Source organism: Podarcis muralis, chromosome 1 (assembly GCF_964188315.1).
Source record: "Podarcis muralis chromosome 1, rPodMur119.hap1.1, whole genome shotgun sequence".
Lineage (NCBI taxonomy): Eukaryota > Metazoa > Chordata > Lepidosauria > Squamata > Lacertidae > Podarcis > Podarcis muralis.
The window spans coordinates 130,805,338-130,819,335 of NC_135655.1; the positions used below are offsets into that span (position 1 = coordinate 130,805,338).

The 13,998-nt window shown below is 45.4% G+C and overlaps 1 protein-coding gene across 1 annotated transcript in view; it reads right to left on the reverse strand.

Moving 5' to 3' along the window:
* Positions 1-13,998, reverse strand: part of TRPM8 (transient receptor potential cation channel subfamily M member 8) — a 77,709-nt gene that overhangs the window by 63,052 nt on the left and 659 nt on the right. The gene's annotated exons all lie outside the window — the stretch shown is intronic.

Genomic DNA, 13,998 nt, shown 5'->3' on the forward strand with positions numbered 1-13,998 from the left:
TTATAGAATCATAGAAATGTAGAGCTGGAAGGTACCCCAAGGGTCATCTAGTCCAACCCCCAGCAATGCAGGAATCTCAGCTAAAGCATTCCTGACAGATGGACATCTAACTTCTGCTTAAAAACCTCCAAGGAAGGAGAACCCACCATGTTCCAAGGAAGTCTGTTCCACTGTTGAACAGTTATTACTGTCAGAAAATTCTTGCTAATGTTTAGTTGGAATCTCCTTGAAGCCACTGGTTCTGGTCCTACTCTCCAGAGCAGGAGAAAACAAGCTTGGTCCATCCTCCATGGGACAGCCCTTTAGATATCAGAGGATGGCTATGGTGGCGCTGTGGGTTAAACCACAGAGCCTAGGACTTGCCGATCAGAAGGTTGGCGGTTCAAATCCCCGTGACGGGGTGAGCTTCCGTTTCTCGGTCCCAGCTCCTGCCAACCTAGCAGTTCGAAAGCGCGTCAAAGTGCAAGTAGATAAATAGGTAGCACTCCGGTGGGAAGGTAAACAGCATTTCCATGCGCTGCTCTGGTTTGCCAGAAGCGGCTTAGTCATGCTGGCCACATGACCCGGAAGCTGTACGCCGGCTCCCTCGGCCAATAAAGCGAGATGAGTGCCGCAACCCCAGAGTCGGCCACGACTGAACCTAATGGTCAAGGGTCCCTTTACCTTTACCTATCCTATCTCCTCTCATACTCCTCTTCTCCAGGTTAAACATACTCAGCTCCCTCAAAGATAAGGCTTGGCTTCCAGACCCTTGATCATCTTGGTTGCCCTCCTCTGCACACATTCTGCTTGTCAATATCATTCTAAAAATTTGGCTCCCAGAACAGGACACAGTATTCCAGGTGTGGTCTGACCAAGGCAAAATAGAGCGGAGTGATTCCTTCCCTTGATTTGGAGTCTATATTTCTGTTGATGCAGCCTAAAATAGTGTAAGCTTTTTTCTTTTACTGCTACATCACACTGCTGACTCATGTTAAGCTTGTGGTCTGCTAAGACCCCCAGATCCTTTTCACATGTACCACATGCACCCCAGGTGTTCCCCCATCTTATATTTGTTCATTTGGTTCTTCCTGCCTAAGTGTAGAACCTGTTCCTATTGTCCCTACTGAAATTCATTTTGTTATTTTGGACCCAGTTCTCCAATCTACTAAGGTCATTTTGAATCCATATTCTGTCTTCTGCAGCATTGGTGTCTCCCCCCCCCCCCCCGCCGCTTGTTGTCACCTGAAAATTTGATTAGCATTCCTTCAATTCCTTCATTCATGTTGTTTATAAAGATGTTGAACAACAACGGGTCCAGGACAGAAACCCCTGGCACCCCACTTGTCACTTTTTTCCAGGGTGATGAGGAACTGTTATTGAGCGCTCTTTGGGTTTGATCAGGAAGGAATTTAGAAGGGTATATTTTAAAGGTCTATCAAATCGTGTCCTCCCTAAAAGAGGGCATGTGTTGCAGTGAGACCTGGAGACCTCCTCTGTTGTGGGAGGGTAAGATTGGTCAGCCACAACACCCGATTGGTAGGCCCCTCGATATTGGGTTCAATCTGGCCAATGGGGCGCAGTCCAAACGGATCGAGGGACCTATATATACCCATGCACGTGACCCAGAGCTTCCTCTTTCGGCAGTCAAACCTCGGTTCTTGAATGGCTCCGTTTTCAAACGTTTCGGCTCCCGAACACCAAAAACCCAGAAGTAAATGCTCCGGTTTTCAAAAGTTTCTTGGAACCTGAATGCCCGACGCAGCTTCCGCTTGAGTGCAAGAAGCTCTTGCAACCAATTGGAAGCCATGCCTTGGTTTTCAAACATTTCGGAAGTCAAACAGCCTTCCAGAATGGATTACGTTCGACAACTGAGGTTTCACTGTATATCAAAATGCTGCTTGAGACAGCAAAATTACAATTTAAGAGGCAGCATCTCACATAATACATACACATGCTGATCAAAAGAATAGCAGAAATACCTATTTTCAAAAAAGTTTGTAGAAAAGTGAGTATGGCAATTTTGCCACAGAAACCTGCACTAAATAGCAAGGCAGAAATGGTTAGGGAAGAATATACCTGTCCTTCAGTTCATGTATGTTGGTCCTTGAGAGCACTGGGCAAGTTCTATTGGAGCTAGCAGAGCCAACTGACTACTCAAATATCTGAGGTTTCAATAATACTCTTAGCTAACGCCTTCTAGTAGGGAAGGGGGCGGGGGCTTGAGATGAGCAATTCCTGTCTTTCTCCCAGAGTTCCTGCCCATTTTAAAGAAAGTCATCCTAGTGGGCTGTGACTGAATTGTCTGCTCTCTGTCTCACCATTCTCTGGATGCCCCTCATTCAGGAATTTGAATAGATTATACCTGGCAACTAAATTTGCTTGTGTTGACCTTTACAAGGACCTTTGAGGTATTTCTTGAATGCCTTCAGGACACATTTTGAGATGAGGATGGTATCAGGTTTGCACCAAGGTCAAACAAGGTTCATGATGGAGAATCTCATGTCACATTTAAATTATGTCAACCTTTATGCAGTGGTTCCGCTCCTTCCTCCTGGACCGTGTCCAGAAAGTGGTGTTGGGGGGTGAGTGTTCAGACCTCTGTGCTCTCACTTGTGGGGTGCCTCAGGGTTTCATCCTCTCCCCCATCTATATGAAGCCACGGGGAGAGATCACCAGGAGTATGGACTGGGTGTTCATCAGTATGTGGATGATACCCAGCTCTTCCTCTCTTTCAAATCAGAACCAGTGAAGATGGTGAATGTCCTGTGTGAGTGCCTGGAGGCAGTTGGAGGATGGATGGTGGCTAAGAGATTGAGGTTGAATCCTGCTTCAGTGTCCTTCCTTTTTCATAGAATTGTAGAGTTAGAAGGGATCGTGAGGGTCACCGAGTCCAATCCCCTGCAAGGCAGCAATCAGGTAAATTTCAGGGCCCCTGGGGTGGGGAGGTGTAATAGGCAAAGGCAGGCACAACTTTCAGCCAAGTAGGCTCTGCCTGACAGGGGTGCTCACTTTTCCAAGTGACCCTATTCAATTTATTTCAACATCCCTAAAAGCTATATTGCTGCATTTGCAATTACGCCCCTCAATTAAGCTTCCATAATGTGGGCACGAAAGTGCCAGGTTTTGGACTGAGCTAGATATCACTTTGAGCTGCTTCTTGCACTGAAGGAGTCCAGGTGACACCTCCATTTGTGCAAAACAAGACCTAGTGGACATCAACCTCTGTGATGGCCAATCCTCTCCGGTATTACCCAAATCAGAGAAGTGTGCAAAAGGATGACAAATATTTCATAAAAATTCCTTGGGTATTCAACATCTGTGTCAAAAGCTGAAGATTTAATCTCCAGCAAATGAGCGAACAACTTAAACTATCATGGAGAATAAAAGGATGCAGCAGCCCACCTTCTGTCATCCAGAATGCTGCTAGAAGGAGTCACCATCCAAGTGCAAGGAAATACTGCCACCAACTGGTCAGATGGATGTCAGTAACCTACTTTTCATCTTTACCTGGAACAACCAGATGATATACAAAGATGTTGCAACTTAAAAACTGTACTGAAATCATGAGGGCCCATGTACCCAAACTGCCAACACAAACAAACCTTGCATTGGGAAGTATTTGTTTAAATGTCCAAGTCACTTTCAAATGACCACTTTGCAACATGTGCTTTTGAATTAGAAAACAAGTGACCATCCATCCTTCCAAAGACAATGGAAATTGGTTGCAGCATTTTTCATTGAAGACGTTGCAGGTAAGTAAACTTGTACTTGAACTCAGCACTGAACTGTGCTATATGGCTGTATGGAATCATAAAGATAGTCTACTATCTTTGATACCATTGACCATAACATCCTTCTGGACCGTCTAGAGGGGCTGGGAGCTGGGGGCACTGTTATACAGTGGTTCCGCTCCTTCCTCCTGTGCCGTTTCCAGAAATGGATGGTGGGGGATGAGTGTTCAGACCCCTGGGCTCTCACTTGTGGGGTGCCTCAGGGTTCCGTCCTCTCCCCCATGCTTTTTGAAATCTATATGAAGCCGCTGGGAGAGATCATCAGAGGGTTTGGGCTGGGTGTTCATCAGTATGTGGATGATACCCAGCTGTACCTCTCCTTCAAATCAGAACCAGTGAATGTCCTGACTGGAGGCAGTTGGAGGATGGATGGTGGCTAACAGATTGAGGTTGAATCCTGACAAGGCAGAAGTACTGCTTTTGGGGGGCAGGGGGCAGGTGGGTATGGGGGACTCACTGGTCCCGAATGGTGTGACTGTACCCCTGAAGAACCAGGTGCAAGGCCTGGGAATCATTTTGGACTCACAGCTGCCCATGGAGGTGCAGGTCAATTCTGTGTCCAGGGCAGCTGTCTACCAGCTTCATCTGGTACGCAGGCTAAGACCCTACCCGTCTGTGGACTGTCTCGCTAGAGTGGTGCATGCTCTGGTTAATTCCCACTTAGATACAGTGGTGCCCCGCAAGACGAATGCCTCGCAAGACGGAAAACCCGCTAGACGAAAGGGTTTTCCGTTTACGATGCACTTCGCAAGACGAATTTCCCTATGGGCTTGCTTCGCAAGACGAAAACGTCTTGCAAGTATCACCATTTTTTTTCACTCCCCCCCCCTTTTTCTAAGCCGCTAAGCCGCTAATAGCCTTTTAGCAGCCAAGCCGCCAAGCCTTTAATAGCCGCTAAACCGCTAATAGTGCTAATCCACTTAGCCGCTAATGGGGTTGCTTCGCAAGACGAAAAAACTGCTAGACGAAGAGAATCACGGAACAGATTCTTTTCGTCTTGCGAGGCACCACTGTACTGCAATGCGTTCTATGTGGGGCTACCTTTGAAGGTGACCCGGACACTACAACTAATCCAGAATGCAGCTGCTAGACTGGTGACTGGAAGCGGCCGTCGAGACCACATAACACCGGTCTTGAAAGACCTACATTGGCTCCCAGTACGTTTCCAAGCACAATTCAAAGTGTTGGTGCTGACCTTTAAAGTCCTAAACAGCCTCGGCCCAGTATACCTGAAGGAGCGTCTCCACCCCCATCATTCTGCCCAGACACTGAGGTCCAGCGCTGGAGGCCTTCTGGCGGTTCCCTCATTGCAAGAGGCCAAGTTACAGGGAACCAGGCAGAGGGCCTTTTCAGTAGTGGCACCCGCCCTGTGGAATGCCCTCCCATCAGGTGTAAAGGAAATAAACAACTATCGGGCTTTTAGAAGACATCTGAAGGCAGCCCTGTTCAGGGAAGTTTTTTATTTTGATTTTTTTTTTGCTTTTAATATTATTATTAATATTCTGTTGGGAGCTGCCCAGGGTGGCTGGGGAGGCCCAACCAGATGGGTAGGGTATAAATAAATTATTATTATTATTATTATTATTATTATTATTATTATTATTATTACTACTACTACTACTACTAGAGGTAGTATTTAGTAACCTAGCACATGGTCAAGGAAGTGAGGAGGTGGTGAAGTGGTTCAAGTGGAACACCCGGCTGAATCCTGGCATATTACTTCTACGATGGGTGTTTACAACCAGCAAGAGTTCTTAAACATTCAAACATGGAGGAAAGCAAAATAGCAGGTCTTTTTCAGGGGTTTAAACAGGAGTTATATTTTTAAAACTTAACTTCCCATTCCATTTGTATCTACAATGCATACCCTCCAAAATTTATCTGATTAAAATAGGGACGTCCCACTCCATAATGATATTTTTACTATTTATACCCCACACATCTTACTGGGTTGCCCCAACTTCCAACATATATAAAAACATAATAAAACATTAAACATTAAAAAAAATATTCTCTATACAGAATTGCCTTCAGACAGCTTGGGAGCTGAATGACTCCATACCCTCCAACATTTCTCTAATGAAAATAGGGACGTCCTAAGGAAAAGCGGGACATTCTGGGATAAAATCAGAAACCAGGACGGCTTCTCTAAATCAGGGATGTCCCTGGAAAATAGGGACACTTGGAGGGTCTGTACAATGCCATCATTTTATCAATAGAAAGAACATGATAAAGGAGACTACCTACTCGGAGGTCTGGGATCCTTTCAGCTTTTAGTGAAATATACTACCTAAAGAATATACTTTGAAACTAATTTAAATAATATTTCATGCATCCATGTTATCCTTATAGAAATAATGGTGGCACACAACCTACATAGGTCTATGCTTGTGAAGAAACTTTTGGGTCCCAAATGGAGGAAGAAGTACAGACTCAATGTTTTAGTGCCAGATTATCTGTTGCAGCATGCATAAATGAAATGAAGGTGATTAACCAGTGAAGCTTCAATATATGCTTCTCTCGTGGATCAAATCCAACAACCGTGGACAGTTCAAGAATTTCCATTCCTAAATTGACACTTCAGGGTTTTGCCAACTCAGGAAAGGTTTTTCTCCCATGCTTGCTCATCCCAGACAAAATTGGTGTTGCTAGACTATGAAAAGATCCTAGGTATCCCACAAGGAAGCAAAGGCTGCAGAGGCAACAGACTAGTTCAGTGGTACAGCACGCTTGCATGCAGAAGGTTTCAGGTTTAATCCCCAGCCAGCATCTCCAGGTGGAGCCATGAATGCCCCTGTCTGAAACCCAGAAGAGATCCTGCTACTCACTGTGCACAATACTGAGTTTGATGAACCAATTATCTGACTCTGTGGAAGGCAAACTCATGTGATGTTCCTAGGAGGGTGTGGGACATTTCAATGATGAAGTTCAGTCAGCCAGGAAATGCATTTAAACTGTAATCCTAGACTTGTTTACCTGGGAGTTGGCATTTGAGTACAATTGCATAGAATTGCATTGTTAATGTTCCTGAGGCCTGGTTGACAGGAATAGGCTGGCCAAGCACAAATGCATCTATTTATACTGCTGAGCCACGTGAGTTTCAAAAATGGTGTAGTGAGTCTTAGTTCTACTGTTACCTTTATAGTTAACAGGTTGCTAGCCTAACGTCACAGAACTGGGAGCAAGCCCCACTTAGTTCAATAAGGCTTACATCTGAGTAGACATGGTTAAAGCAGCAATCTCATTTATTTTGCTATTCTCTTACTGTGCTTTTCCATCTTATTGCCTGATAGGCGATTACTGTACTTTTGTTATTGCACATGGAATGGAATGAATACAATGCGCTGTTGTTACAAAAACAACCAGTCTATTGTGCTGTACATTCTCATTACCAGCCTGGCCTTGCAAAATATTTAAATAAAAACAATGTTGCTGTTTTTGAACAACCTGAACTGCAGAAAATGAAAAATTCAGGCAAACTCAGAAAACAACTTGGGAATTATAATCTTCTCACATGGAACTGAGGTGATGCAGAACAGCCATTAGGAAGCAACAGACCACCATTCTTTTGAGTGTAGGTGTGTTGGGGGGTGATATTCTACACAGCAAAAAGCTTACCTTTTACATTTTACATTTACATTTACAGAAAATGACTGTGAAAAGATTTAACATTTCAATACCAAAAAAATCCTTAAAATATTATTGCTTTCTAATATGATTAAAAAACCCAGAATATTTTTTACTGTGTTTCAGTAAATTCACACTGGCAGCTTGAGCTCTGGCAGGGGGAAAGAAAGAAGGAAGCATTTCAGAGATGTTTACAGCACAATCCTGAGAAGGTTTACTAAAAATAAATCCCACTATGCTCAGGGGGGCTTACTTCGATGTAAGTGTGCATAGGATTTTATCCAAGTTTGTTCATTTAAATGTCTTCCAGGCACCTGATCTGAATTGTAATTCTCTCTCCAGAGTCAGATGACAGAAATGAGAGATAGAGCTGGATGTCATCCACATATAAATTACATCCCTGCCCAAAATTCTGGATGCTGTCACATTGATCCACTATTAAACATTGACAGGGTAATACACATACCCTCCAAGTGCTACAATTTGGCTGGGACAATCACAGGAAAACATGAGCTGTCACGGATTTTTACCTTTGTCCCCAATGTCCCAAATTGCATTTCACTCTACACTTTACTCTCTCTGTGACCACTTTTTTATCTCTATGGGCTCCACAGGCTTAGGAGGGAACGCCATCCTACTCAGCAATGAGGCTTACTTCCACGTAAGTGTGCAGGGCTTCTGTGGGGGGCAAGTGGGAAACAGTGTTGTTGTTATTGTGCATGTGGAGGGGGAGACCTGGCAAGAAATGTCCCGATTTCTTCTTGGGAAATGTTCGAGCATATGAATACATTCAGTGGGACCTACCGGAAAGTTACAAAATTGTTTGCAAGGTTTGTGGAATGCTGCTTCTTCGGGGGGGGGGAGAATGGTGAGGCATTTGGAGACATGCTAAAAAAAAAGAAAGACGCCCCAGCATGGGCTGCGGCATAATTTCAGAAATATCAGAAAGGTAATTTTAGATTTTAAAGGCAACCTTTCCTTTCCTAAGGGATGCGGGTGGTGCTGTGGGTAAAACCTCAGCGCCTAGGACTTGCCGATTGCATGGTCAGTGGTTCGAATCCCCGCAGCGGGGTGCACTCCCGCTGCTCGGTCCCAGCGCCTGCCAACCTAGCAGTTAGAAAGCACCCCTAAGTGCAAGTAGACAAATAGGGACCGCTTACCAGCGGGAAGGTAAACGGCGTTCCGTGTGCTGCGCTGGCTCGCCAGATGCAGCTTTGTCACGCTGGCCACATGACCCGGAAGTGTCTGCGGACAGCGCTGGCTCCCGGCCTATAGAGTGAGATGAGCGCACAACCCTAGAGTCTGGCAAGACTGGCCCGTACGGGCAGGGGTACCTTTACCTTTACCTTTTTTCCTTTCCTAACCTATGGGAGGGGGTTGCAGTGTGTAGGTGGGAGCAGACCCATGTTGCAAGTTTGTACTGGGCCCTGAAAACAGATGCCTGGGCACTGAGAGGCGCAGTGACCTCTTCCATCGTGTTGGTGCAGAATGCAGCTGCCATTTGGGATCAGTCCTTAAACTGCACCTGTAGTAATAATAAACAACTATCTGACTTTTAGAAGACATCTGAAGGCAGCCCTGTTTAGGGAAGTTTTTAATGTCTGATGTTTTATTGTATTTTTAATATTTTGTTGGAAGCCGCCCAGAGTGACTGCGGAAACCCAGCCAGATGGGCGGGGTATAAATAATAAATTAGTAATACAGTGGTACCTTGGGTTATGAACTTAATTCGTTCCGGAGGTTTATTCTTAACCTGAAACTGTTCTTAACCTGAGACACCACTTTAGCTAATGGAGCCTCCCGCTGCCGCCACGCTGCCAGAGCACGATTTCTGTTCTCATCCTGAAGCAAATTTCTTAACGCGAGGTACTATTTCTGGGTTAGCAGAGTCTGTAACCTGAAGTGTCTGTAACCCGAGGTACCACTGTTGTTGTAGTAGTAGTAGTATTTCTGCCCAAAATTGAGCTGAAAGTCTTAGATGAAGGGTGGATGCAAGCATACAAATATAAATAAACAAATACCAGTGAATTAATAAACAAGCAACCCTGCGTGGTAGGTCAGTTTTATCATCTCTAGTACCTTTCTTGGGTTCAAAAATGAGATGCTGTTACTCATATCTTGATAAAAGTACTGTTCGTGTCAGCACAAAATGGGCTGATGGAAAAGCTGTGCCTGTACTCTGTTCTGGTGAGTACTGTCACACACAAAAGCTCTGATCATCTCCACAGTGCAGACAGGGGGATGAGAGAGCATCCTAGTGTCCCTAGCCTCTCACTCTGGCTGTGCTGCTCCAGTTCCAATTACACAGTAGGAAGATTTTCTGCTCTGTTGTGCTAGTTGAGGACTCGGAGCCTGAGGCCAGCTTGCCTCTTTGCTTGGCATATTTTCCAACCTCCCCAGGCCCACCTTTTTTTTTAAATACCCATGCAGCCATGCCTGTTATAAGGGTTACTGAAGACAACTTAATTAATACAAGTTAATATAAACCAATGTATCTTTGGTTTTAAATAATGCTTTTGTACTTTTCACATATTGCCACTAAAGTCCTTGACTAATTAAGATGGTTTGAGTGTACTATTTACATGATTGCTAAGCAAGGGGTTTGTCTCTATAGCAACCACTGTATGAAAAAGCCTCCTTCCCTAGTAAAATTAATCCTCTGGGATTCAGATGCTGTACTGGGAATATAACAAAGACATTATTTTATGTTTAGATTGGCTTGACACGGTCCACAATCTTATTTATATAAAGTGAAATTTAAAATTACTACAATGAACTGGTGGATGGTTTCATATCTTCCTTGTTTAATAAAGTCTACAATAATGTATTAGTTAACATTATTTTACATCTCATGTGGGACAATGGACTTGAAGCAGTCAGCCTCTGTTAGTAATATCACCTTTTCAATTCACCAGCCTTTTAAATCCCTCCCATTACATGTGAAACATGATACAAATCTAATTGTCATTATCCATTTACAATAGCATCTTTGGGAACTGCAGAAGAGATTGCCAGTTAAAGATGAAATAGTACACCATAAAAGGCATTTTAAGAAGGAAGTGTGCTGTGATTTTATTGGTGCAATACTTTTCGGCATTACCCACAGAACTTCAAATTTCATTTTCGTTTGGCTCAGAGAGCCCTAGCAACTTATGGGACCTTTGTTAATATCAGTTCTGTTACAAATATGCAAGCTCAGCAGGCTAGATGCAAAAAGGCACTCCTGTAGCAGCCAGCAAATCCTCAGGTTCTCAGACAGCAGCTGTTGCGGCCTTGCCCTACCTCCAAGGTTGCAATTTGGTTTTTGTGAGTCGAGGACCCACCACCCGCATAGGAGTATAATAAGACACAGGGACACATTATTTTAGGTTAAAGGGCAAAGTTAGGCCACAACTTTGATTGGTTACAGCATGTGAGTAGGCTTAGGCATTGGATGAAACAGCAATACCAGACTCCACCCCACACAGCCGGGAGTCATATCAGGGTTAACCACCAATGGGAGGAGCTTGTTGATGCAAATACAACTGGAAGCTCCCCCATGACGTCACCGGGGGTCATGCCATGGCCCTAGCCACCAGCAGGGCATCGGACAGGATCCACGACCGCCGGATTCCTTTAACAGAATACACAAAAGAAGAGGGGTAGATGATGGTGCATACCCAATCCTCCAACACAGCACACATATTCCAATGCCTAACCGCCAATACCAGAAAATTGTGACCAATTGCTACGAGGTAGGCGAAGAAACCAAGAGGCTGGTGCCAATTTGCCAAATGGATAAAAAAGTCCTACCAGGCCCCTCGGGCAACCAAGGCAACCAACCTAAGTCCATAGCAAGGTCAACACGCAAAAAGAAGCTGACCTAAGAGGGAGGGAGGGTGGGAGATCCGAAGAAAGCGGGAACAGACTGGGAGCTGAGCGCTGCCGCGGCTGTTTAAATGTGGCTAGCCCCGCCCACCAACCAGCACTATTGGTCGGCTGGAGGGCTTGGCCGCAGCAACAGAAGCAATCAGGAGCAGGGAGCCGAGTACGCCCCCCTGCCCCCAGCGGGAAGCGGCTCCTGCTCACAACCCCTCCCCTCTGGGAGGGGGAGAGGCCTGTTGTTGTTTAGTCATTTAGTCGTGTCCGACTCTTCGTGACTCCATGGACCAGAGCACGCCAGGCACTCCTGTCTTCCACAGCTTGTCTTTGTCCATGGAGTTTTCTTGGCGGGGATATTGGAGTGGCTTGCCGGTTCCTGCTCCAAGGAGAGGCCTAGCTAACTCCAAATAAACTTTCAGCTCATTCTGCTCCAAATATTGCAAACTGGCTCCAAACAGGAGTGTCCACAGGAACATTTTGGCGGGGGGGGGGGCAAGTAAATGCTCCAATTAAATAAACAAAAGTCTACCCTTTATAGTACCGGTATATTTGGTAACTGCGTGGTAGGAAGGCCTGGCTAGACCTAACCTCTGAGAAACTTTGCTTGTTTCTGCTTTCCATTGATGGATCCACCTGGTATCTTCATGTGCTTTAGCACTGAAACCCTTAAGTCATTCCCCAATTCTCTTCACCCTCCAGTCCTTAATTACCGGTAATTGTGCTGCTGCCACAATTAATTTCACAGCCCTTCCCCTGTAATTTTCCTAAAAAGCAAACAAACAAAACCCAAATACCAGGATAGGTGGTATAATAATGGTGGACTCTATTTGCATTGGCATCAGCAGAACAATTTTTAAAATCAAACATATCTACTTCCAACCCTTGCCAACACAGCCTCAGTGTATACATGAAGGAGTGTTTCCACCTCCACACTGAGGTCCTCCTCTGAGGGTCTTCTGCTGGTTCTCTCACTGCGAGAAGCGAAGTTACAGGGAACCAGGCAGAGGGACTTCTTGGTAGTGGCACCCTCCTTGTGGAACACAGTTGTCAAGGAGATAAAGAACTACAGAGTTCTTTACAGAGCCAGTGTGGTGTAGTGGTTAAGAGTGGTGGACTCATAATCTGGTGAATTGGGTTCGCTTCCCCGCTCCTCCACATGCAGCTGCTGGGTGACCTTGGGCCAGTCACACTTCTCTGAAGTCTCTCAGCCCCACTCACTTCACAGAATGTTTGTTGTTGGGGAGGAAGGGAACAGGAGATTGTGAGCCGCTTTGAGACTCCTTAGGGTAGTGATAAAGCGGGATATCAAATCCAAACTCTTCTTCTACTACTCTTCTTCTACATAACTTTTAGAAGACACCTGAAGGCAGCCCTGTATCAGGGGGTTTTAAATGTTTGATATTCTACTATGTTTTATATGTGCTGTAAGCTGCCAACCTAGCAGTTCAAAAGCACGTCAAGTGCAAGTAGATAAATAGGTACTGCTCTGGCGGGAAGGTAAACGGCGTTTCCGTGCGCTGCTCTGGTTCGCCAGAAGCGGCTTAGTCATGCTGGCCACATGACCTGGAAGCTGTACGCCGGCTCCCTCGGCCAATAAAGCGAGATGAGCGCCGCAACCCCAGAGTCGGCCACGACTGGACCTAACGGTCAGGGGTACCTTAACCTTTAAGCTACCCAGAGTGGCTGGGGAAACCCAGCCAGTTGGGCGGGGTATAAATAATAAAGTTGTTGTTGTTGTTGTTGTTGTTGTTGTTGTTGTTACACTCGACACTCACACAGCTCTTCCAAGCCCTCATTTCCTCACAGCACCTTCAACACACCCACACCCACACACCCGCAGACCCTCGCAGTTTGCCACAGACTCCCCTCTCCCTCAGCAGTTTACCCCCCCCCCAACCTCTCTGTCAACTGCTGCTGCCTGTCCCAGAGTAAAGCGGGGTGGAGAGGAGGAAGCCTTTCTCTCCTTCACCTCACACCACCACTGCTGGCAGAAGGAAGTGTGCATTTTGAAACAACAAATCAAGAATGCAAAGGCTTGCCTGGGCTGGAGCACCTGCCCATTCACACACACACACAATTTTATTTGTATGCCACCTTTCCACAGTTTAAATGATGCTCAAGGCAGCTTACAATATTAAAAATAATACATAACTACAACATAACTACTGTATTGCTAATTTTACAATAAATTAAATATTTAAAAAATCCACAACCAAACGGAATAATTTCCACATAAATCACAACAAAATCTAAAACAAATATAGAAAAAACCAACAGCAACAACCCCACACCCACAAACAGCACCCCTACCCAAGAGTCTCCGTTTTTGTAGCTGGAGTCAGTCACGACCCCACCCCCACCCTGGCCAGGCAGGAAAGGGTTGCTAGGCAGGGAACAAGACTCACAGCCAAGTACGGCACATTAACTCAGCCCTGGGCTTCCCTTGCCCGCTTGTGCCTGCCTGCAAGTGAACAAGGGAGCAGGTGGGGTGGGAATATAGGAAGGCCTGCCTGGGCCACTGCTGTGCTCTCTTGCTCCACTTGCTGCTATGCTGCAATTTGCAGGGCCACCTACTGGCAACCATGCAAACTGTAGCATTACAAAAATGTTATATAGTAAGAAATAAAACCTGAGTTAAAAAGGTCGTGTTCTCATGTCTTTGCTGCTACCTTTTGTTTCTGGGCTGACACTCACAGCTTCACTTATATTCTGGAGATTTGAATTGTTTCCTGTGAGG